General features: G+C 38.5%; 1 long non-coding RNA gene across 1 annotated transcript; it reads right to left on the bottom strand.

Annotated features, from left to right (window-relative positions):
* On the bottom strand, positions 1-21,910 carry LOC139174297 (uncharacterized). Its single transcript, XR_011560344.1, has 3 exons — positions 21,711-21,910; positions 19,467-19,543; positions 1-214 (listed from the first exon to the last, which is right to left on the bottom strand). It is a non-coding gene; the product is annotated as an uncharacterized lncRNA (long non-coding RNA).
* Positions 21,911-25,564: the final 3,654 nt, after the last annotated feature.

Raw genomic sequence — 25,564 nt, 5'->3', positions numbered from 1 at the left:
TGCAAAGTTAGCAAAATGAGTCTAGCAACAAATTAGCACAACTGAAAACACAGGAGGAATAGAGGTCAGAAGTCCTTTGCAGAGGGCGTATCTCTCTTTTCCTTGTTTGGATCAGTGGCACCATTGCCAAACATTCTGCCGGTTTCCTGGCATGCATGCCATGCTTAAGGAGCAAACAGCCCATCTCGGAGGGTGGTTTTTGCTGCCAAATTGTCTGGGAAACAAGGAAATTGTGAAAATCATATTGTGCTTTTTTGTTCAGATATTTGAGAGAGGGGATTAAGCAAACAAGGGAGTAAGCTTCAGTCTGAGGTCAGTAGCTTGCTCTTCGGTAGGCAAAGAACATGCTTTGCTTTCAATCAATCAGAACAGAACTGGAAGAACCTGGAAGTCTTCTAGTCTTTAGAAGAACTTGGAGGTCTTCTTTTGCAGCCCAAACAGGAGGTCCTATACCAGTGATGGGGAACCTTTTTTTGCTCGAGTGCCAAAAGGGCACACGTACCCATACCCATAATGCAATGCCCTCCCTCCACACATGAGTGCACAAATACCAACACCACCCTTGTAACCCTCACCAGTTACTAATGGTTCTAAAGAACTGGTTAGAACTGGTAGGAACCTACCTCTGATGTAGATTTATAACTGTGCTGTTTAAACATGTTGAGAGAACATAGCCTTGTAATTTGGCTGCCAATAACATTAAGGATCTATTCAGGAGAAATGTTTACACGAGGAAAGGCAAAAATGTCTCTAATGGACTTGTTTTATCCTGGAGTAGCTTAGTGGATCTCCAGAACCTGTGGGCCCACCTCTAGAAATTCTTGGCTCTTCTTTAACTATGATTCTGGTTCTGTCTCAGGATTCTAGTCCTTGATAGGACTTGAAAAATTTATTATAGAAACATAGAAACATAGAAGACTGACGGCAGAAAAAGACCTCGTGGTCCATCTAGTTTGCTCTTATACTATTTCCTGTATTTTATCTTACAATGGATATATATTTATCCCAGGCATGTTTAAATTCAGTTACTGTGGATTTACCAACCATGTCTGCTGGAAGTTTGTTCCAAGGATCTACTACTCTTTCAGTAAAATAATATTTTCTCATGTTGCCTTTGATCATTCCCCCAACTAACTTCAGATTGTGTCCCCTTGTTCTTGTGTTCACATTCCTATTAAAAACACTTCCCTCCTGAACCTTATTTAACCCTTTAACAGATTTAAATGTTTCGATCATGTCCCCCCTTTTCCTTCTGTCCTCCAGACTATACAGATTGAGTTCATTAAGTCTTTCCTTATACGTTTTATGCTTAAGACCTTCCACCATTCTTTTAGCCCGTCTTTGGACCCGTTCAATTTTGTCAATATCTTTTTGTAGGTGAGGTCTCCAGAACTGAACACAGTATTCCAAATGTGGTCTCACCAGTGCTCTATATAAGGGGATCACAATCTCCCTCTTCCTGCTTGTTATACCTCTAGCTATGCAGCCAAGCACCCTACTACCCTTAAATCCTTCTCTTCTGAAGTTTTTGCTAACACAGAACTCCCAATGCAATACTCAGATTGAGGATTCTTTTTCCCCAAGTGCATTATTTTACATTTGAAAACATTAAACTGCAGTTATTATTATTATTATTATTATTATTATTATTATTATTATTATTATTATTATTAATTAGATTTGTATGCGACCCCTCTCTGAAGACTCGGGGCGGCTCACAACAGTAATAAAAACAATATAGTAGTGGAACAAATCTAATATTAAAAAACATATAAAACCCTATCATTATTTTAAAAAACCAAACAACACATTCATACGAAACATAAAACAAAGTATAAAAAAGCCTGGGGGAAAGGTGTCTCAACTCCCCCATGCCTGGCGGTATAAGTGAGTCTTGAGTAGTTTACGAAAGACAAGGTATCTTAAACTGAGAGACTAAACTGGGTTATTAGGTTATTAGGTTACTTTTCCTTGAGATCAAAGAGCTTCAAATCAGTGTGCTTTGGAATTCCTTTACATTCAAGCTAAAAAAACACAGTAAAAAAAACCCCTAGAGTATTCCAGTTCCTCTTTCTAGTTGTAACTGATTCAAAGTGGGAAAGTCCCATTTGCTCCCTTTTGATGTTGTTTAGAAAACAGGATTATCAATTTCTTACCAAACTATTCTCCTGCCCTTCTCAAATTTAGATGGATAACACGTTCTAGAAAATCTAGAGATAGATGGATGGGTGGGTGAGTGAGTGGGTGGGTGGGTGGGTGGATGCATGGATGAATAGATGGATACTGTATTTTTTGGAGTATAAGACACACCAGAGTATAAGATGAACCTTAGTTTTTGGGGAGGAAAATAGGGGGGGGGGATCTATCTACCAGGTATTCATCTGGCTAGCATCCTTAGTCCGGTCAGCTTCAGCACATCATTTTATCCCCTGGTTAGGGTAGAAAAAAGAAGCTTTTTCGGAGGGAGTAGCAAAGAAAACAAGCCTGCAAAGACTTAGGGCTAGGGGAGAAAAAACCTTCAGAGTAGCAATGAAAAAATCCTGAAGCCGGGAAGATCGCTGGCATCTCATTAGGGCTGGGGGGAAAGGTTAAAAGAACCTACATTTGGAAATAAGATGCACCCAAATTTTCAGCCTCTTTTTGGGGGCGGGGGGCGGTGCATCTTATACTCAAAAAATATGGTTGTTAGATAGGTAGGTTAGGTAGGCAGGTAGATAAATGATAGATGGATGGATGGATGGATGGGTAGATGGGTAGATGGGTAGATGGGTAGATGGGTAGATGGATAGATGGATAGATGGATAGATGGATAGATGGATAGATGGATAGATGGACAGATGGACAGATGGACAGATGATAGAGAAAATCACTGGATTTTCTAAAATGTAAGGCTATATATATAAAGAAATCTCTATCTCTCTATCTCTCTATCTCTCTATCTCTCTATCTCTCTCTCTCTCTCTCTCTCTCTCTATCTCTCTATCTCTCTATCTCTCTATCTCTCTATCTCTCTATCTCTCTATCTCTCTATCTCTCTATCTCTATCTCTCTATCTCTCTATCTCTCTATCTCTCTATCTCTCTATCTCTCTATCTCTCTATCTCTCTATCTCTCTATCTCTCTATCTCTCTATCTCTCTATCTCTCTATCTCTCTATCTCTCTATCTCTATCTCTCTATCTCTCTATCTCTCTATCTCTCTATCTCTCTATCTCTCTATCTACTGTATATAGTCTCTTTCTATAGAGTCTACACACACACACACATACAGACACACACACAAACGATAGATTTTTTTTAAATGGAAGACTATATCTTCCATTTTAGAAAATCCGGGGATTAATTTTGGAGAGAGAGAGAGAGAGAGAGAGAGAGAGAGAGAGAGAGAGAGAGAGAGAAAGCCTTCCATAAGAGAGCCAAAGTAAATACTATAATTATTGACATAGAATTTTAATGTTGATTGCAAACATTGAGTTTATCACAATGAAGGTGAAATAAGAGGTAAACAATCTGATTTTACTCTTCAGGTATTTGACTCAATTACATACAAGTGAACTGATAAGAGAATAGCAGACAGGCAATAGGCTGACCCAATCTACTTCATCAACTATTTTAGTCCTCTTAAGTAGCAATTTAATTAGAATCTCCAATTCCCAATGTGTAATTATAGCTTCTTCACTTTTGAGTACATTTCAGAAGGCAAGCATTGACAAAAGTGTGCAAAGCCTCACAAGGTTGGTGTGTGGCAAGATTTTGTGTCTGGCTCCAGGTTCTTTTGGAGTTCAATACAGAGGAATACCCTGGTTGAACACTATATAATGCTACATACAGGTCAGTAGTGGGTGTCATTTACCTTTGTTACCAGTTCAGAACTGTGAGCACAAAAGTGCGCATGTGCTTGCTTTACTCATGCACAGTGCTTCTGCACATGCCCAGAACCTCTACATGGGGCTACCTCTAAAGAGTGTTTGAAAACTTCAAATTGTGCAAAATGTGACTGCGCAAGCAGTTATGGGTCTTCCCAGATACACCCATGTTTCTCCAACACTCCGCGGCCTGCACTGGCTGATGATTGGTTTCCGTACACAATTCAAAGTATTGGCAATGACCTATAAAGCCCTACATGGCATTGGAGTAGAATACTTATTGGACCACCTTCTGCTGCACAAACCCCAGGGGCCAATCAGGTCCCACAGAGTTGGCCTTTTCCATGTCCCGTCAACCAAACAATGTTGTCTGGCAGGGCCTAGGGGAAGAGCCTTCTCTGTGGTGGCCCCATCCCTCTGGAATCAACTCCCCCCGGAGATTCATATTGCCCCCACCCTCCTCACCTTTCGCAAGAGTTTTAAGACCCATCTATGTCGCCAGGCATGGGGCAACTAGTATATGCCCCCCCCGCTTTCTGACCATGAAGTGTTGAGTAAATTGTCTGTTTTTTAAGTTAATGGGATTTTAGCTTATAGTTTTTAACTATTAGATTTGTATACGTATTGTTTTTGTATTGTATTTTGTGAGAGGGGCGGCATACAAGTCAAATAAAATAAAATAAAATAAAATAAAATAAAATAAAATAAAATAAAATAAAATAAAATAAAATAAAATAAAATAAAATAAAATAAAATAAAATAAAATAAAATAAAATAAAATAAAATAAAATAAAATAAAATAAAATAAAATAAAATAAAATAAAATAAAATAAAATAAAATAAAATAAAATAAAATAAAATAAAATAAAATAAAATAAAATAAAATAAAATAAAATAAAATAAAATAAAATAAAATAAAATAAAATAAAATAAAATAAAATAAAATAAAATAAAAAAAATAAAAAAAAATAAAAAATAAAAATAAAATAAAATAAAATAAAATAAAATAAAATAAAATAAAATAAAAAATAAAATAAAATAAAATAATAAAATAAAATAAAATAAAATAAAATAAAATAAAATAAAATAAAATAAAATAAAATAAAATAAAATAAAATAAAATAAAATAAAATAAAATAAAATAAAATAAAATAAAATAAAATAAAATAAAATAAAATAAAATAAAAAATATGAAATGAAATGAAATGAAATGAAATGAAATAAAATAAAATAAAATAAAATAAAATAAAATAAAATAAAATAAAATAAAATAAAATAAAATAAAATAAAATAAAATAAAATAAAATAAAATAAAATAAAATAAAATAAAATAAAATAAAATAAAATAAAATAAAATAAAATAAAATAAAATAAAATAAAATAAAATAAAATAAAATAAATCTTCTGCGCATGCATAGATCATCTGTGCGATATCTGTGTGACTGGGTGGAACTTTCCTCCACCGCTGCTACTGGTTCACCTAAACTGGAGCAAATTGGTAGCAACTCACCACTGATGCAGATACAAACATACTAAAACTACATATTTTCTTCCCCCAGTCAGTGTGCAGTGTGTCCATAAAACAAAAGAAGACATGAAAAGACATGAAGCATTTGAAGCGTTGAGGTCAAGTGATCTCAGTCGGAGCAGGGAATGTTAAGGCATTGAGACAAACGGTAAACGCATAATATGACCTACAAAAAAATACAATGACATAGTCCTATGTGGGTGTTTGTGACTAATACACTAATACTTCTTTTGGAACAAGTATTGTGAAACTAAATAAATAAATTAAATAATTAAAATGAAAAAAAGGAAAGAAAATGTCTTTTCTTTACATCAAAGTAAAATATTTTTGTCTAATGATCAGAAAGGCAAATTAAAAAAATTACAAAGAACAGATTTTGGTTTGCTATTCATGAGAACATGAAGTAAAAAAAAAAGGTTTCTTCACTTATCCATAAATTAATTTCAACCATTTTAAGTTCTTAGACATTTCATCCTGGAGCTCCATAGGTTCTCTTCTGTCGGTTTCTCTAGTGTGTAAGTAGGTATATGCAAGATGGCAAAAACAAGATAGCTGTTAAGTGAGGATTACTACCTTGGTCAAGAAAAATAGCCAACTGTGTCCATGAAATCATTAGGAGTGAAACTTAAGGCAAAGAAGTTGCGATGCTACTTTATATCGTAGATACAAAAAGAGAAAGTACTTGGTTTGTTGATAAAAAGTGAACCCTCAACTTTATTAAAGGAAGGTAATTAAGAAAAATGTTTACTTTTGTCTTTATCAAACAGGTTAGATTTCACATCTAAGACATGCTTGCAAAGAGAAAAGTCCACTCCCATGAGGATGGCAAACATAATAATGTGAAAAACTTTCACTTTCAAGAAAGAAAAAAGAGAGAAAGAAAGTGAGAAAGAAAGAGAGAAAGAGAAAGAAAGGAAGGAAGGAAGGAAGGAAGAAAGAAAGAAAGAAAGAAAGAAAGAAAGAAAGAAAGAAAGAAAGAGAAGCGTTTACATTGTTAGGAATTACAAGTATTGTTTTTCTCAGTGCTAAGAAGGAAATGTAAGAAGGGCTGGTCACAGAGTAAATTGCACAAAAGTTCAGGTATTGTGAAAACAGCGTTCAATTGCCAGTGAACCTTTTCAAAGAATAGGGACCTATGACCTCTGTGCTTCTTGATTAATTTAAATTGGAAAGGTAAATGGAAAATTTCCAAGTGGAATTGAATTTTTAAAAACAGCCCATAGCAAATTTAATTATTCCATATTCTTCTTCTCTCCTTCCCCTCCCCATTCTTAGTAGCTCAGAAAAAAATAAATTGCATTTCCCATGAAACCTATGGGGGTACATTAATCCATCCATCTTCCATCATTCATTTTGCTGTACATTACTAAACTGAGATAAAGTTGATATTATTAAATGGTGACCATACATTTTGGAAGCTGCTACAGTGAAAGAGTAAAGAACCCGAGGTCATCAGGAAAAAAAATCTGGCTATCTCTGATTTTGGGCCAGGATCTTATTTCTTGGAATGTCCTGCATTCCAGTAAGGAAGAGACAGCCTGATCAAAGCAATGGCTCATAAGTCTTATGGCCCTATCAGATTTCTATTCTGGACTTAGCAATAATAAACACAACTGCCTTGTTAGATTAGAGCAGTATTAAATTACATAATTACTTCCCGGATACAGGAAAAAAACAATATTATAAAGCAGTGTCAGGCATTGTAAAAACTGCATTCAAGGTGCACCAGTTTGCAATTCTTTTCAAGCTGCCAAGATCAATTATCTTCCACTTGCAGTCCCTGAACGGCAGATGGAAGTTGCAGATAATATTACCAATAAAGAAGACTATTTGTAGCTCAGAGTTGAAATGAGCGGTCCTCTCTGCTCTCTGAGTTTGCATGCTTTCTTGCAGATGTTTCCTTACCCAAACTTTGCTAAGAAAAGCTCTATCTTCCACATTGGCAAAAAGAATCAGAAAACAAAATACAAACTTGGTGGAAATGAACTTGTAGATGACCCTCACTCTGTCAAAGAACTTGGAGTACTCATATCCAATGACCTAAGTGCCAGAGGTCACTGTAACAACATTGCCAAAAAAGTATTAAGAGTTGTTAATCTAATCTTACATAGCTTCTTTTCCAAAAACATTGACCTGCTACAAAACTTTTGTAAGACCAATTCTAAAATATAGTTCACCTGTATGGAACCCGCATTGTATATCAGACATAAATACAATTGAGAGAGTCCAGAAATATTTCACAAGAAAAGTCCTTCACTCCTCCTCTTGCAACAAAACAACTTACTCCACCGTACTTGACTGCAGTTAGACAATTTACAACTACTAAGGTCAGAGGGACACCCCCACTGTAAACACTGGATTAGTTGATTGTAAAAATATGTTCCAAGGAACCAGAATAGAAGATTTAGTTCCTAAGACCATAGTCTTAGGCGACCCCTGTGAAATGGTCGTTCAACCTCCCAAGGGGTCCTGACCCCAGGTTGAGAACCACGTCTAGAGTCTCAAGATCTGAAGTGAGATGCTGCTGTATAAACCTATTTTCCTCTCTAGAAGAGGTTTATTCCAGAAAAGGAACTATGGAGCAAAGTAAAACAGAGTTAACTAAATTAAGTAGCAAATAAATGCAAAGGATTAAAAGTCATTAGGCAAAATATTTGAGGAGCATAGTGGGAAGAAAAATCTTTGAAAAGCAAGATCAGAGTTAAACTACACAAAGTTGGCCAAGAACCTCAAGCCACCCTTACAAACATTTAAAGGTTATTGTGCAAGTAACCACAATGAACTGTACCATAAACTCCTTTTGCTTACGTTAGATAGAAGGCTCATTATTTGTGCATTACTTGGGAATGGTTGGAACCAGATCAGGGGACAGATTTTGGCTTCTGTGTTGTGTAATTTATTGCAGTGGACTTTTGAGCAGCTCATAAATCCTGTGGGGAGAAAATGGGAGACTGGCGGAGCAATGCATGAATGAGGCTCCAGCGAGGAAACTGCAATTGGAGGAATTATTAAAGGGCAATTCTACTTTCCTTTGTGGCTGCTGTGGCTTGGCCCCTTAACTTTTATTCTTTTGGGGTAAAACAGTGACAAACGGGCTGGAATCTTCTTTTCCTAAGAGTGGCACATCCAATCCCCAGTTGGTGCTGTGGCCAAATAGCAATAGCACTTATATTCACAGTGCTTTTACAACCCTCTCTAAGCGGTTCATATTGTGTGCTCTCTAAGGCATTGCTTGAATGCCTGTCAAATCAGGGAAGGATGATGATGATGATGATGATACTGATGATGATGATGATATAAAACAGTGGCTGGGAGTCGGGACTCCCTTGGGGGTTGAATGACTGCTTTTATTTGTTTGTTTGTTTGTTTGTTTGTTTGTTTGTTTGTTCGTTCGTTCGTTCATTCATTCATTCAGTTAGTTAGTTAGTCCAATGCACAATAATACACAATGAAGGTTATAGAGGTTATACTTGAGTAAAATATATTAGAGAAAAAATAGAAGTGAAAATTTAGAAATAGAATATATCAATTAAAGAATAGAAGGATATTATGAAAGTAGTATAAGAAGAATAGAATAGAAGAATAGTGGATACAATATATGAGATCTAGGAGAGACAATATGTTTCATGGTGGTCACCAAAGATTTCCCACAGTCTTAAAAAAAGCTTCTATTCTGGCACTTTGGAACATATTTTTACAATCTAACCAATCAGGTGTTTACAGTGGGAGTGTCCCTCTGACCTTCCTATCAATCAGTTTCAAGCTCTGTTGGGAGAATTGGCGCTAGACTTAGGGTTGGGGGTCACCACAACATGAGGAATTGTATTAAGGGGTCGCAGCATTAGAAAGGTTGAGAACCACTGATATAAAATAAGCATCATATGAATATGACTATATGGATTGGTGTTTGGATGTTCCCACAACCTGGTCATTACAGGTACTTTTTCAAGAGGCAACTGGACTTTCTTTGTTGTTTTTTTTCCTTGAAGATGCTTTGCTTCTCATCCAAGAAACTTCTTCAGTTCGTCTTTGGGAAGAACTGCACACCTTCAGCACATCCTTGTAACAACTATCACCAGGATGGCTCTCAACAGACATAGCACTTAGACTTACATACTGTTTCACAGTGTTTTAGTGTAAACGGTTTACAGAGTCAAAATATTGCCCCCAACAATCTGGCTCTTCGTTTTACCCCTCTTGGACGGATGGAAGGCTGAGTCAACCTTAAGCCTGGTGAGATTCAAACTACCAAATTGCAGTCAGCCGGCAGTCAGCAGACGCAGCCTGCAGTACTGCATTCTAACCACTGCAGCACCATGGCTCGTAATTATGCTACAAATGAATTACTTCTTTATGCTGGTCAGAAGCCAGCCATTTAAGATACAAGAACTAAAAGGACATGTTCTTGTACAACAGTGCCCCTCCCCAACCTTTTGGGCATCAGGGACCAGTTCAGTGAAGGGCTACAAAACCTTTTACTACCACACTGTGGGCGTGGCTTATGCATTTTCTTTCAACATCTTTCAGTACAAATTGGGTGCTCTGGGGTGGAGCTCCATTTTCGCTACCCCACTGAGTTCCCCCTCCGTTCAGGCAGTAGCCCACCCCTGGACCAGTTCCATGTAGAGATTTTTCTGCAGACCAGAAGGGGCAAGGTTTCACACAGTGCCTGCATCCTACAGATTTAATTCAATTCAATTCAATTCAATTTATTAGATTTGTATGCAGCCCCTCTCCGAAGACTCGGGGCGGCTCACAACAATAATAAAAACAATATTCCAGCGAAAACAAATCTAATATTAAAAAGCACGTAAAACCTGATCATATTTTAAAAAGCAAACAACATATACATACCCGTAGATAAATATAAAAAAGCCTGGGGGAAAGGTGTCTCAACTCCCCCATGCCTGGCGGTATAGATGGGTCTTGAGTAATTTACGAAAGACAAGGAGTGTGGGGGCAGTTCTAATCTCCGGGGGGAGTTGATTCCAGAGGGCTGGGGCTGCCACAGAGAAGGCTCTTCCCCTGGGGCCCGCCAAACAACATTGTTTGGTCGACAGGACCCGGAGAAGGCCAACTCTGTGGGACCTTATCAGTCACTGGGATTTGTGCGGTAGCAGGTGGTTCCGGAGGTACTCTGGTCCAATGCCATACAGGGCTTTAAAGATCATAACCAACACTTTGAATTGTGACCAGAAACTGATCGGCAGCCAATGCAGGCCACGGAGTGTTGCAGAAACATGGGCGAATCTAGGAAGCTCCACGATGGCTCTCACGGCCGTGTTCTGCATGATCTGAAGTTTCCAAACACTTTTCAGAGGTAGCCCCAGGTAGAGAGCATTGCAGTAATCGAACCTCGAGGTGATGAGGGCATGAGCGACTGTGAGCAGTGACTCCCTGTCCAAATAGGGCCGCAACTGGTGCACCAGGCGAACCTGGGCAAACGCCCTCCTCGCCACAGCCGAAAGATGATGTTCCAATATCAGCTGTGGATCGAGGAGGATGTCCAAGTTGTGAACCCTCTCTGAGTAATGGACGGACAGATGGAATTGTCCTTGGGAGGCAAGACCCACAGCCACTCCATCTTGTCTGGGTTGAGTTTGAGTTTGTTGACACCCACCCAGGCCCCAACAGCCTCCAGGCACCAGCACATCACTTCCACTGCTTCGTTGACTGGACATGGGGTGGAGATGTATAACTGGGTATCATCGGCATGTTGATGATACCTCACCCCATGTCCTTGGATAATCTCACCTAGTGGTTTCATGTAGATATTAAATAGCATGGGGGAGTGGACGGACCCCTGAGGCACCCCACAAGGGAGAGACCTAGAGGTCTACCTCTGACCTCCCACTAACACCGACTGCGACCGACCGGAGAGGTAGGAGGAGAACCACTGGAGAACAGTGCCTCCTACTCCCAGCCCCTCCAGCCGGCGCAGAAGGATACCATGGTCGATGGTATTGAAAGCCGCTGAGAGGTCAAGAAGCACCAGGACAGAAGACAAGCCCCTGTCCCGGGCCTGCCAGAGATCATCCATCAACGCGACCAAAGCAGTTTCCGTACTGTAGCTGGGCCTGAATCCAGACTGTTGAGGACCTAGATAATTGGCTTTTCCAAGGACCGTTGGAGTTGGAGTGCCACCACCTTCTCGACAACCTTCCCTATAAAGGGAAGGTTGGAGACTGGACGGTAGTTATTAAGCATGGCTAGGTCCAGGGAAGGCTTCTTGAGGAGGGGGTGCACAAGTGCCTCCTTATAAGGAGCCGGATCTTCACTTCTTTGTGTGGCGTGGTTTCTGGCATACCATGGCCTGGTGCCAGTCCATGAACTGGGGTTGGGAATTCCTGTTACACAACACATATTAGGACTCACATTGTCCTTGTGAGGCATGATGACGTAACAAATATTTCCCTGAACACTGTCACACTATTTACTACGTCTACACTACTATTAATCTTCTCACTGTTCTCATCACCAATCTCTTCCCACAAATGGCTGTATGACTGTAACTTTGTTGCTTGTAACCTTACAATTTATATTGACTGGTTCCTAACATGATTTGATGGCTTATTTGTAGCCAGAACTTGTCTTTTCATTTGTGTACACTGAGGAGCATATGCACCAAGACAAATTCCTTGTGGGTCCAATCACACTTGGACAATAAAATTATCTATTCTATTCTATTCTATTCTATTCTATTCTATTCTATTCCATTCCATTCCATTCCATTCTATCCTATTCTATTCTATTCTGAGTCAATGGACTTTGGGGCGGGGGAAAGGCTGGACATATGTCTCTTTCTGATGCATTTGACCCCACCCTCCACCTCTGTCTGGTCATTGCTTATATTCAGAAAGTAACCTGCCTAACTTCTCAGGCTGCAAAACAGACATCAGGGCATTTGTATTTTCAGACAAGGTTCTGTTAATGTAGCTTTACAATAAAGTAGAATTATTTCATCTGGTTATCTCTCCTCTCTAGTTCACCTGGGAAGGCTGAGACAGACAACAATGCAGCTGTAAATGATTTTTGAGTGGTGTAACATGCTCCCCATGTGCATTCTAGATAATATTCTCTTCAAGTCTGGACTTCAGCACACATTTCCTAGGTGTGTACATATAATTAGCTAAAAGGCTAATGCTTGAACAGGATTGCTATTGAACTCTTATCCTTCAACTGTTAGAGAAAAATGCAAAGGTTCATTTTAGCATAGTTTACACATATCAAAAATCCCCAGGTACTGTCCCTACCTTCTCCAGCTGAAACCTGGGAGAAATGTTTGCCTCTGGTCAGAGAATTCAGTTGTGATCTGGATAGTTCACCAGAAGAATCCTTCACTCCTCCACTTGAAACAGAATACCCTACAAGACTAGACTTTCAATCCTGGGCCTAGAAAGCCTAGAACTAAGACGCCTTAAACATGATCTATGTATTGCCCACAAGATCATATGCTGCAACGTCCTGCCTGTCAGCGACTACTTCAGCTTCAACCACAACAACACAAGAGCACACAACAGATTTAAACTTAATATTAACCGCTCCAAACTTGACTGTAAAAAATATGACTTTGTCGAAGCGTGGAACTCATTGCCGGACTCCATAGTGTCATCCCCCAACCCCCAACACTTTACCCTTAGATTGTCTATGGTTGACATATCCAGATTCCTAAGAGGTCAGTAAGGGGCGAGTACAAGTGCACTAGAGTGCCTTCCGTCCCCTGTCCTATTGCTCTCCTATATCTCCTATACCTTTCTTCTATTCCTATATCTCTTCTTCTATTCTTTCATTGATATGTTCTATTACTATATCTTCTTTTCTATTCTTTCTTAGATATATTTTACTATGAGTATCTCCTCTATAACCTTCATCATGTATTTCACTTTGTGTGTGTGTATATATATATATATATACACACACACACCCACTAAAACCCTCATTGTGTATTGGACAAAATAAATAAATAAAATAATAACAATAAATAAATAAATAGATCCATCACTTTTGTTCTCTCCTTTGTTTATTCCTTGGCTCTGGCTTGATGGGATGGTGTGAAAGTGTGAGCAAATAAAATGCTGAATAATAAACCAGTGTTTATTGCTCATAAAACAGTATCACCGAGTGATAAAAACAAAAAAAATAACCTGAAACTGAATCCCAGGGAGAGAATGACATGAATTGGCATGTCAAGGTGACAAAGGAAAGGAATAGAATGTGTGTGTGTGTACATACACCCACATATATCAGATACTGCAAAGCCTCCTCCTAGAACAGTGATGGCAAACCTTTTGTTCCTTGGGTGCCAGAAGAATGTTCATGCACGCTGTTGTGCATGCCCAAGTGCCTACACCCATAATTCAATGCCTGGCGAGGACGAAAACAGCTTCCTTCCCTTCCTAGAGTCAGTAAAGCAGTCACGAAACACAACGATCAGATAATCCTCCACAATAGCCGAACCCACAGGCTGCTCTTTATAGCAGCCTCACTAATTACCACAGCCCCACCCAACCACAGGTGGCCTCATTTTCTTTGATAATAATCTCTCAGTTGTTGTTGCCTATGCATCGCTCTCCACATGCGTGGCTGTATCATTAACTCTTGTTCTGAATCCAAGGAGGAACTAGATAATTTATCTCCTTCTGAGCTATCTGCCACACTCTCCTCCTCCCTGTCACTCATGACTTCTTGGTCAGAGGAGCCTTCATCAGCAAATTCCACCGGGGGAAAAACAGGCCTGCAGCCTGTGTATGTCTCCCCCACATCCACAGTCCTTGGGGCAGGAGCTGGACCAGAGCTAACTACAATATTTCCCAACTTCTGGTGGGCCCAGTAGGCTCGTGTTTCACCCTCCACAGGCTTCCCTGAAGCCGGAGAGAGTAAAAATGCCTCCCCATCTCCCCAGAGCCTCTGTGTGAGCCACAAATCAGCTAGCCGGCACATACATGCACATTGGAGCTCAGCTAGGGCAAAGGCTCACATGCCAACAGATATGGCTCCATGTGCCACCTGTGGTACCCATGCCATAGGTTTGCCATCACTGTCCAAGAAGGTAAGAAAGAAAACCGGTCCCAGAGAAGATGTGTAATGTTCCAGACAATATTGCAGACCCTGGTCAAGCATGGCTCATGTGCCATGAACTGGATAGAAGGACAGTGAACTTCCAATAATCTTTTCTGTCATCCTCACCACTTTCTGCACAACCTTCCTGTCCAAAACAACACTGTAATACAATATAACAGGATGCTTTCAATTGTCCCCCTATTGAAAGTGATAACCCACCCAAACTTAATACAAGAAGGCAAGATCTGGAAATTAGCAGATAATCAGTGGAATTTAAAAACGAAACAGGAATTGCTGGAGACAGGTATTATTATAGATTGGTGGCAATATACACAGATAAAGTCTAGGTTTCAGAAAGATAAAACAACATATATACTTAGAAAGGACAATAACATTTTAGGTAAATTATTAACAACAAATCAAAAGAAGTTAATTGGAAAAATATATAAATTTTTAATTAATTGTAAAAATATAGAATGGCCATTAAAGGGCAATATGATAAGCTGGTGTAGAAACTTAAACAAAGAGATAGACTTAAATACTTGGGAAAAGGTATGAACACATAACTGGAAAATAACAAGGTCAACTTCTTTTAAAGAAAATCAAATGACAGAAAAACAAATTTTAATGCAATGGGAGAATATTTAGATAATGAATTAAAGGGGAGGGATAAAATGGCAGGAGCGAGCATCCAGTGGACTGTATTAAAAAAGGCCATCTTAAAAGCCACTGGACTGTATGTAAGACAAATAACTAAAGGTAAAAGGAAGAAGAAACCGCTATGGTTTAGCAATGATGTAAGGGCTATAGTCAATGAAAAAAAGGCTGCCTATAGGAGGTATAAAGAGTCTGGAAGTATAGCTGATAGGGAGGTATATAAAATGAGACAGAAGGAGGCGAAACAGATAATATATGCTGCTAAAGCCTCAAAAGAGGAAGAAATTGCCAAATCTGTAAAGAAGGGGGATAAAACCTTCTTCAGATATATTAATGATAAGAAGAAGAAAAACTGCGGCATCACGAAGCTTAGTACCGGGAATAATACATGCATTAATGGGAATAAGGAGATCGCTGACCATTTCAATAGCTACTTCTGTTCAGTTTTCTCAAAAGACACCTTACAAAATAATACTATAGAGAGATATAGCATTGCTTCCAGCTGTACGGATTCAGCTCCAGTGATCTTAGAAGCCGATGTCTTAGAAGAACTTGAACGATTAAAGATAAATAAGGCAATGGGTCCAGATGGCATCCACCCCAGAGTTCTTAAAGAACTCAGATCTGTCATTGCTACCCCCCTGACTGATTTGTTTAACCAATCCTTGTTAACAGGAGAAGTTCCCGAGGATTGGAGAATGGCCAGTGTTGTGCCTATTCACAAGAAGGGCAGTAGAGAAGAAGCTGGTAACTACAGGCCAGTTAGCTTGACATCAGTTGTAGTTAAAATGATGGAGACTCTACTCAAAAAGAGGATAAATCAGCACCTAAAAAACAATAACTTATTAGACCCAAATCAGCATGGCTTTACTGAAGGCAAATCATGTCAGACTACTCTCATTGATTTCTTTGACTATGTCACAAAGGTGTTGGATGAAGGTGGTGCCGTGGATATTGCCTACCTGGACTTCAGCAAAGCCTTTGATACGGTTCCACATAAAGAGCTGATAGATAAATTAGTGAAGATTGGACTTAATCCCTGGATAGTTCAATGGATTTGCAGCTGGCTGAAGCGTAGACATCAGAGAGTTATTGTTAATGGCGAGTATTCTGAGCAGAGTCAGGTTACAAGCGGTGTGCCACAAGGATCTGTTCTGGGTCCTATTCTTTTTAATATATTTGTGAGTGACATAGGGGAAGGTTTGGTAGGGAAGATTTGCCTATTTGCTGATGACTCTAAAGTGTGCAATAGGGTTGATATTCCTGGAGGCGTCTGTAATATGGTAAATGATTTAGCTTTACTAGATAAATGGTCTAAGCAATGGAAACTGCAGTTTAATGTTTCCAAATGTAAAATAATGCACTTGGGGAAAAGTAATCCTCAATCTGAGTATTGTATTGGCAGTTCAGTGTTGGCAAATACTTCAAAAGAAAAGGATTTAGGGGTAGTGATTTCTGACAGTTTCAAAATGGGTGAACAGTGCAGTCAGGCGGTAGGGAAAGCAAGTAGGATGCTTGACTGCATAGCTAGAGGTATAACAAGCAGGAAGAGGGAGATTATGATCCCGCTATATAGAATGCTGGTGAGACCACATTTGGAATACTGTGTTCAGTTCTGGAGACCTCACCTACAAAAAGATATTGACAAAATTGAACGGGTCCAAAGACAGGCTACAAGAATGGTGGAAGGTCTTAAGCATAAAACGTATCAGGAAAGACTTCATGAACTCAATCTGTATAGTCTGGAGGACAGAAGGAAAAGGGGGGACATGATCGAAACATTTAAATATATTAAAGGGTTAAATAAGGTCCAGGAGGGAAGTGTTTTTAATAGGAAAGTGAACACAAGAACAAGGGGACACAATCTGAAGTTAGTTGGGGGAAAGATCAAAAGCAACATGAGAAAATATTATTTTACTGAAAGAGTAGTAGATCCTTGGAACAAACTTCCAGCAGATGTGGTAGATAAATCCACAGTAACTGAATTTAAACATGCCTGGGATAAACATATATCCATCCTAAGATAAAATACAGAAAATAGTATAAGGGCAGACTAGATGGACCATGAGGTCTTTTTCTGCCGTCACACTTCTATGTTTCTATGTTTCTATGTTTCTAAATCAAAATGTTTTATAGATGGCATCTGTCGCCTAATAGAATTTCAAAAATGTTCCAAACTGCGTCACCCAATTGTTGGAAATGTAAGGAAGAAATAGGTACGTACTACCATGTTTGGTGGACATGCCCAAAAGCAAAAGAATACTGGAATTTAATAGAAAAATGGCTAAAAGAAATAACCCAGCAAGAAATTAAGAAAACACCAGAATTTTTTTTATTAGGCATTTCAAATAAGAAACACAAAAAAGACACATATTATTTAATAATCCACATTTTAGTAGCAGCTAGGATAGCTTTTGCTCAAAAATGGAAAGACTCTGAGACCCCAAAAGAAACTGATATATTTAACTGAAATAGGGTCTTATTATCACCAATGGTGGACATGTAGCAAAGCCAGAATGTATTGGAAGATGATAGAGAAAATAATGAAAGAAATAGTAAAACAAGATATAGAAATTACTCCGGAATTCTATCTATTAGGAATTACAAATCAGATCTATAAGAAAGAAATTTTATATTTAATTATACATATTTTAACTGCGGCTAGGATTATATATGCGCAAAATTGGAAAGGGGAGGATATCCCCAAAGAAGAAGTCATCACAAAAATATTGGACTGCGCCGAGATGGATATGATGACAAGACGCTTAAATGATCAAGAAGATACGAAATTTAACGAAACATGGAACAAAGTTTATATATGGATAGATAAGAAAAAACAATAGAATATTAAGATACAAATGTATAAATTGTTTTGGTTATAATAGCGTTAGATAAACTAAGTTTGGTTTTGAAATATAATAGAATTAGGTTATATACAAGGAATTATTATGAGAAGAACTTTTTTTAATGAAAAGTTTAACAAATCTTTTTTTAACATTCAATTATATATTCAATTATGTATTATTTTTTATGTACTTAACTTCATACTTTTGAGATAAGCGGGGAAAATATATCCCCACCTTTTATGTTGAATGTATGTATGTCTATTTGGCTATTTTATGAAAATTAATAAAAAAATTATAAAAAAGAAAAAAGAAACTGATATATTTAAGAAAGTCTTAGAATGCGCTGAGCTTGACATGATGATGAGAAGGTTGAAAAATCAAGAAGAATCAGAATATTATGAGGTTTGGCAAAAGGTATTTATCTGGTGGGATACAAAGAAACAGAGATAACCTTATTTTTACACTATTTTAAATATATTTGTACCTAGTCGTTATATTGTATTAGACAGTGATTATTAACAATATAAAGATAAACTCCTTCTTTCCTCTTCTACCATTTCTTTTTCTTCATAATTCATGCCAAGTCATAATTTTAAAATTTCTATATATTTTTAAATATTTTAGATGTGTTTTTACTTATTATCTTATAATTGATATATCTAAGTAAATAAATAAATAATGATAAAGTTAGTTTATTTTTAATTTTAATTTTTTTTACTTATTATAAATATAAAGATGACTTCAACTTTGAGAGGAGCGATTGTTGCTCCACTAAATGTTAGATGTAATGTATGTTTTGTCTGTCTTTGCAATTTAATAAAAAATATTTTTTTTAAAAAAGAAAGTGATAAGGACAGTGGGAAGAAAATGTGCTTTTCTTATGCAATAGAGAAAATGCTGACACCGCTGCGCCCATTTCACCAGTGTCCCATTGTTGTGCAACTAAGCCAGTGTTCCTCAACCTTGGCCGTTTGAAGATGTGTGGACTTCAACTCCCAGAACTCCCCAGCCAGCAATGCTGGCTGGGGAATTCTGGGAGTTGAAGTCCACACATCTTCAAACGGCCAAGGTTGAGAAACAATGAACTAAGCTAACATGCTCATTGGCTGCACACCCAGAAACTTGATACTACTGACCATACTACTGAGCCAAGGTGGCGCAGCAGGTAGAGTGCAGTACTGCAGGCCACTAAAGCTGACTGCTGGATCTGCAGATCAGCAGTTCAAATCTCATCACGGGCTCAAAGTTACCCATCCTTCCGGGGTGGGTAAAATGAGGACCCGGATTGTGGGGGCAATATGCTGGCTCTGTTAAAAAGTGCTATTGCTAACAGATTGAAAGCTGCCCTGAGTCTAAGCAGAAGGACAGCATTAAAATAATGAATAAATTTTAAAAAATTGAATAAATCGAATGAATAGCCACCTCCACAGTCATATTGTTAATACACAGAAGTGTACAGCTCTGTCTGCCTTCTCTGAAACTGACAATGATCTCTTTTGTTTTTCCCTACCTTTAAAACCAGGCTGTTTTTATTACACCAGTTGATCAAAACCACGATGTCTTCCCAGTAATCAACCTCATTATCATCTGGGGGAAAAATAATAAGAAAATCAGAAATTTCTTCTCAAGAGTCTTCCCATCCCACATCAATATTTCAGATTTTCTCCATTGTTTCTGCAGAAAACCAGGGGGACTGAGCACCTTCCTCCATCTGAGTGCAGATAGCACTGGCTTAATGATATCCACACCATGACTTCGTGAAGTGGATTTCCTTGTGCAGTAGTTTATCCCAACCAGGTTTTAAATAGAACCTTGCCCTGATACTTGTTGCATACAAGTCTGCTTTGTCCAAGTGCTGCCTCTATGTTGGTTGAGGCAGGCAATATTCCCTTGGGTACCTTTTGTTGGGGTCAAGGGAAAGGGAGGGTTTTGCTTTCTCTTTTTGCTCAAGATCCCCATGTATAATTGGTGGGTCACCGTGTGACACAGAATTTGTTTGTTTGTTTGTTTGTTTGTTTGTTTGTTTATGTATGTATGTATTTATTCATTCATTCATTCATTCATTCATTCATTCATTCATTCATTCATTCATTTATTTATTGGATTTGTACGCCGACCCTCTCCATAAACTCGGGGCGGCTAACAACAATGATAAAAACAGCATGTAACAATCCAATCCAATACTAAATTAACTAAAAAAACCCTTATTATAAAAACCAAACATAGATACAAACATACCATGCATAAATTGTAAAGGCCTAGGGGGAAAGAATGAGGAGGGTGGGGGCAATTCTAATCTCTGGGGGGAGTTGGTTCCAAAGGGCCGGGGCCGCCACAGAGAAGGCTCTTCCCCTGGGTCCTGCCAAGCGACATTGTTTAGTTGACGGGACCTGGAGAAGGCCCACTTTGTGGGACCTAACTGGTCACTGGGATTGGTGCAGCAGAAGGCGGTCCTTAAGATAATCTGGTCCGGTGCCATGAAGGGCTTTATAGGTCATAACCAACACTTTGAATTGTGACTGGAAACTGATCGGCAACCAATGCAGAATGTTGGACTCGATGGGCTTTGGCCCAATTCAGCGTGGCTCTTCTTATGTTCTTATGCTTGTGGCTATTTCTGGCTTCCTTAGCATTTCTATACTGGTTTGCTGAATGAACCAATTCATTTTACTGCAAACCAGTGGTGGGTTGCTACCACTTCCCCCTGGATCAGGTGAACTGGTAGTAGTGCTGGCACCTGGACATCATCTAAAACACTCTGCACATGTGCAGAAGCATTGCACACGTGGAAAGTGCACATAGACCCATGCGCTCCCCTTCCCAAACCGGTAGCAAAAGTAAGTGAAATTCACCACCGCTGCAAATGAGGTCAGAGAGGGCATCATATATTATTATTTTTATTTTTATTATTATTATTATTATTATTATTATTATTATTATTATTATTATTATTATTATTATTTAGATTTGTATGCCGCCCCTCTCCGTAGACTCGGGGCAGCTCACAACAGTGATAAAAACAATACATAATGACAAATCTAATAATTAAAATCTAAAATAGCAATAGTACATTTAAAAAAGTCTAAAAAGCAAGGAACCCCAATATATAAAACATACATAGTCATATCATGCACAAAAACTACATAGGCAGGGGGAGATGTCTCAGTTCCCCCACGCTTGACGATAGAGGTGGGTTTTAAGGAGTTTACGAAAGGCAAGGAGGGTGGGGGCAGTTCTAATCTCTGGAGGGAGCTGATTCCAGAGGGTCGGAGCCGTCACAGAGAAGGGTCTTTCCCTGGGTCCCGCCAGACGACATTGTTTAGTCGACGGGACCCGGAGAAGACCAACTCTTTGGGACCTAACCGGCCGCTGGGATTCGTGGGGCAGAAGGCGGTCTCGCAGATATCCTGGTCCGGTGCCATGAAGGGCTTTACAGGTGATGACCAACACTTTGAATTGTGACTGGAAACTGATCGGCAACCAATGCAAACTGCGGAGTGTTGGAGTAACATGGGCATATTTGGGAAAGCCCATGATTGCTCTCGCAGCTGCATTCTGCACGATCTGAAGTTTCTGAACACTCTTCAAAGGTAGTCCCATGTAGAGAGCGTTTTCTACAACTTATTTTATTTATTTGTTTCATAGCATTATAGCATTTATAGCATATAGACTTATATACTGCTTCACAGTGCTTTACAGCCCTCTCTAAGCTGTTTATATTGGCCCCAACAATCTGGATCCTCATTTCACCCACCTTGAAAGGATGGAAGACTTAGTCAACCTTGAGCCTACTGAGATTTGATTTGCCAAATTGCTGGCAGCTGGTCATCAGCAGAAATAGCTTGCAGTACTGCACTCTAACCACTGCACCACTGAGGCTCCATGTTTATTCCTCATTTCTTAATTTATAGCTATTCCAGGTGGGAACACATCTAATGCTCCTTCTTCCTTCTGTTTTTCCCAACTACAACTCTACGAGGTGAGTTATGCTGAGCCGGGATGACTTGCTCAAAATCGTCCAGCTGTCTTTCATTTCTAAGGCGGAACTAGAACTCACAGTCTCCTGGTGATTGGCCCAAGCTTACCCAGCCAGCTAGCTTGCCCAAGGCGGGACTAGAACCCTGGCAACTAGGTCTCTTGGTTACCTGGCCAGCACCTCGATCACTACAACAAACTTGTTTTATTTGCCAGGCTTATCAGAGATACTGCGTTGGCTAATTCCAATGAACCTACTGGCGAATAAAACCCCTCCCTCCACAGTTTATAAGCACTAGGAATAGAGGATAATACAATTAAACTGCAAATTCAGGAAGTGAGCCAACCAATGGGTATTTGAGGCATGGTGCTATGAGTCAGGGAAAGATAGCAGAGGCTATAAGTTTTGATTTGTTTGGTTCAAGGCGATAAAGCAGATTATCAAACATTGGGGCAAAGGCATTTTTTGAGAAGTAAAATGCTATTGAGCCCCAAACTTGTGCACATACACAATCTAAGGCAGCGCTGAAGATAAGATTATACTTTTTCAATCAACTGGAGATTAAAACTGTATGTTTTAGGAAAACTTTATTTAATGGGTGGGAGAGGGAAGGAAGAGCTTTCGATCTGCTATATTTGCAGACGAAACTATTTCTTGCTGACCACTCTATTCAGTATCTTTTCATTCTTTATATCTTCATATTGATATGTCGGTGCCTTATTGCACAATTATTATTATCAGGGGAGGGGATTGTTTTTTAATTCTAACCATCAAAATCTTGCTTTCTCTGTGAAATAATTCATTTTGTTATCATGGCTTCCCCAGTTGCAATGGGCAGGTGGAGCATTCATGAAGTATCCTCTAACAGTGGGTTTATTTCAGGTGATTTTAGGGTGGAGATACATTAAAAAAAAACATATTGGACTTTGGTTAACTCAGTTTGGATGGTTAGCATCAGGCCGTGACTCACAGCAAGAAAATGTCATCTTCTAAGTCAGTGATTTTCAACCTTTTTTGAGCCGCGGCACATTTTTATACATTTACAAAACCATGGGGCACATTGAGTGGGGGTGGGATGGGGGGTGTTAAAAAAAAGTTTGGACAAAAAAATGCTCTCTCTCTTCCTCCCCTTCGCTCTATTTCTTTCTCCCTCCTTTCTCTCCTGTCCTTCCTCTTTCTCTCTCTCTCTCTCCATCCCTCTTTCTTTCTCTTCCTTCCTTCCTCTCTTTTTTGCTCTCTTTCTCTCTCCCTCCCTCTCTCTCTCTCTCTCTCCTTCCCTCCCTCTCTTTCTCTCTCTCTCTCTTTCTTTCTCTTGTTCTCTTTCTTGCTCTCTTGCTTTCTTTCTCTCTTGTTCTCTTTCTCTCTCGTTCTCTCTCTCTTTCTTTCTCTCTCTTGCTTTCTCTCTTGTTCTCTTTCTCTCTCGCTCGCTCTTTCTCTCTCTTGCTTTCTTTCTCTCTTGTTCTCTCTCTCTCTCTCTTGCTTTCTTTCTCTCTGGTTCTCTTTCTCTCTCTTGCTTTCTCTCTCTCTTGCTTTCTTTCTTTCTCTCTCTTTTGCTTTCTTTATCTCTGAGCTTCGCAGCACACCTGACCATGTCTCACGGCACACTAGTGTGCCATGGCACACTGGTTGCAAAACACTGTTCTAAGTAATGGACAAATCCAGGTCAATTCTGCAAATATGCAAGTCCATGTTGACTAATTTCTACATTGTTGTGTGACTTAAACTCTCATGAGTGTTTGGGGTGTGTGCATGCTGCACAATTTTCGCTATTAGATAAATATTTAAAAACAACCTCTGATAATTTATGCTCTTTTAAATATTGATTCCGAGTTGCAGACTCTTGCAAACGTCCAGGAAATGCATATTTGATAATTGCTCAGATTCATTTCCTTCTATGGAGACATAGAAATGACCCAGATTCATATAAAAAGAGAAATGATATTATAGATTCAAATTATTGTTTTCAATTCTTTCTGCCCAAAAGTAGCTATGTATTCAAAGCAGACTAAATAATTGATCTCCTGTTGTTTGGATCCGTTGATCGTTTAGATGTGATTTCGTGCTTGTGATGAGTTATTTGTATAGCATTGTGTTTTGATTGGCTTTAAAATCTACTTATGGCAGAGAGAAAAAAGAAAGATACATAGAGAAATTTATTTTTAGTGTAGGATTATTGTCGTGTGGTATCATATTAACATGTGGATAACATTTATAAACAAAAGACAGGAAAACAAATTTGAGCAATATTAACATCACTTTTTATGATTTTTTTTAAAATGATGGGTAGAAACAGTTGGACCAATAATCAGTTGACCACACATCATTGTTCTTAAAATAAAATGTCCTGGCCTTTGTATATTATCATGACTACTGAATTTGAAGTCAGATAATATTGTTAAAAAATTTCCCTTTGAATTTCCCTTTTAATATAACAAAACACCGAATATATAATGAAATAAATTACAATTCATTTGCGCATGACATATAAGCCTCCCAAGTTTGCCATATTGTCCTACACTTCTGTCATGCTCCTTTGTCCCCCAAAAGACCAATTCAAGTGTTGACAATCTGTGTGGATTAACAATCCAGTGCTTCAAATGAACTATTAATTTCTTCTCCCCAGATTGTATGAACCTTCTGAGTCAAGCCTCAAAAAGGAGCTCCTTTTATCCCAATGGCTTGAAGAGGTGGAATCAGAGAAGATAAATGCTGTTATAATTTAGGATTGAAGAGCTGAAGTGGTTAGAATGCAGTATTGCAGGCTGACTCTGCCCATTGCCTGGAGTTCGATCCAGATGAAGCTCAAGGTTGACTCAGTCTTAAAAACAGATAAACGGGATGAAGAATAGAAAATTAATCTTTATAATGTGGAATAGGAGTGACTTAAATAAACTAATAGGTCCCATGAAAGGGACTATGGAAATTTGGAAAAAATGGCAGGGGAAAATAGGATTATATAAATCAAAAGTGTCATCGATTTATGTAATAAATAAAGATAATGAAATAAATTTAAATAGAGGTATAGGAGAGTTGAAGGCAAGAAGGATAACTAAGATAGAACAGTTATATGGGAAGGATGGGAGGCCAAGTAGAAATCGTATAGATTGGTGGTTGGGTAAGGGAAGATGGCTACAAATAAATGCAATATGTAAATATCTGAATGAAAGGGAGAATAAAGAAGCACTATTTAGGGAGGAGATAGAGTTAGAGAAAATAATAAGAGAAAAAAACTGAGGGTACTAAGGCACAAGCAAGCAATATATATAATATGTTAGTGGAGTCAGACAGGGATGTGATCCAAGGATTGACTAAATGGTGGCAAAATGAGATACAAGTAGAGGTGCAAGAGATGGAAAATACAGTAGAGAATATAAGGAAAACCAAGAATACAAGAGTTAGGGAAATGAGAAGGAAAATATTACATAAGTGGTATTACACACCCGTTCAACTTGCACACTTTCAGCAGAACTTTAAAGGTATCTGTTGTCATGGGTGCCAAGATAAAGGAGTGTTTATGCATATGCTCTGGGAATGCCCAGTGGTGCAGAACTTTTGGCAAAAAGTGCAAGAGGATATTAATAGGATATTAAATATAAGATGGGCGATTACTAAGGAAACGGCAGTATTAGTAA

Source organism: Erythrolamprus reginae, chromosome 11 (genome assembly GCF_031021105.1).
Source record: "Erythrolamprus reginae isolate rEryReg1 chromosome 11, rEryReg1.hap1, whole genome shotgun sequence".
NCBI lineage: Eukaryota > Metazoa > Chordata > Lepidosauria > Squamata > Dipsadidae > Erythrolamprus > Erythrolamprus reginae.
This window is presented reverse-complemented; position numbering and strand designations above follow the sequence as displayed.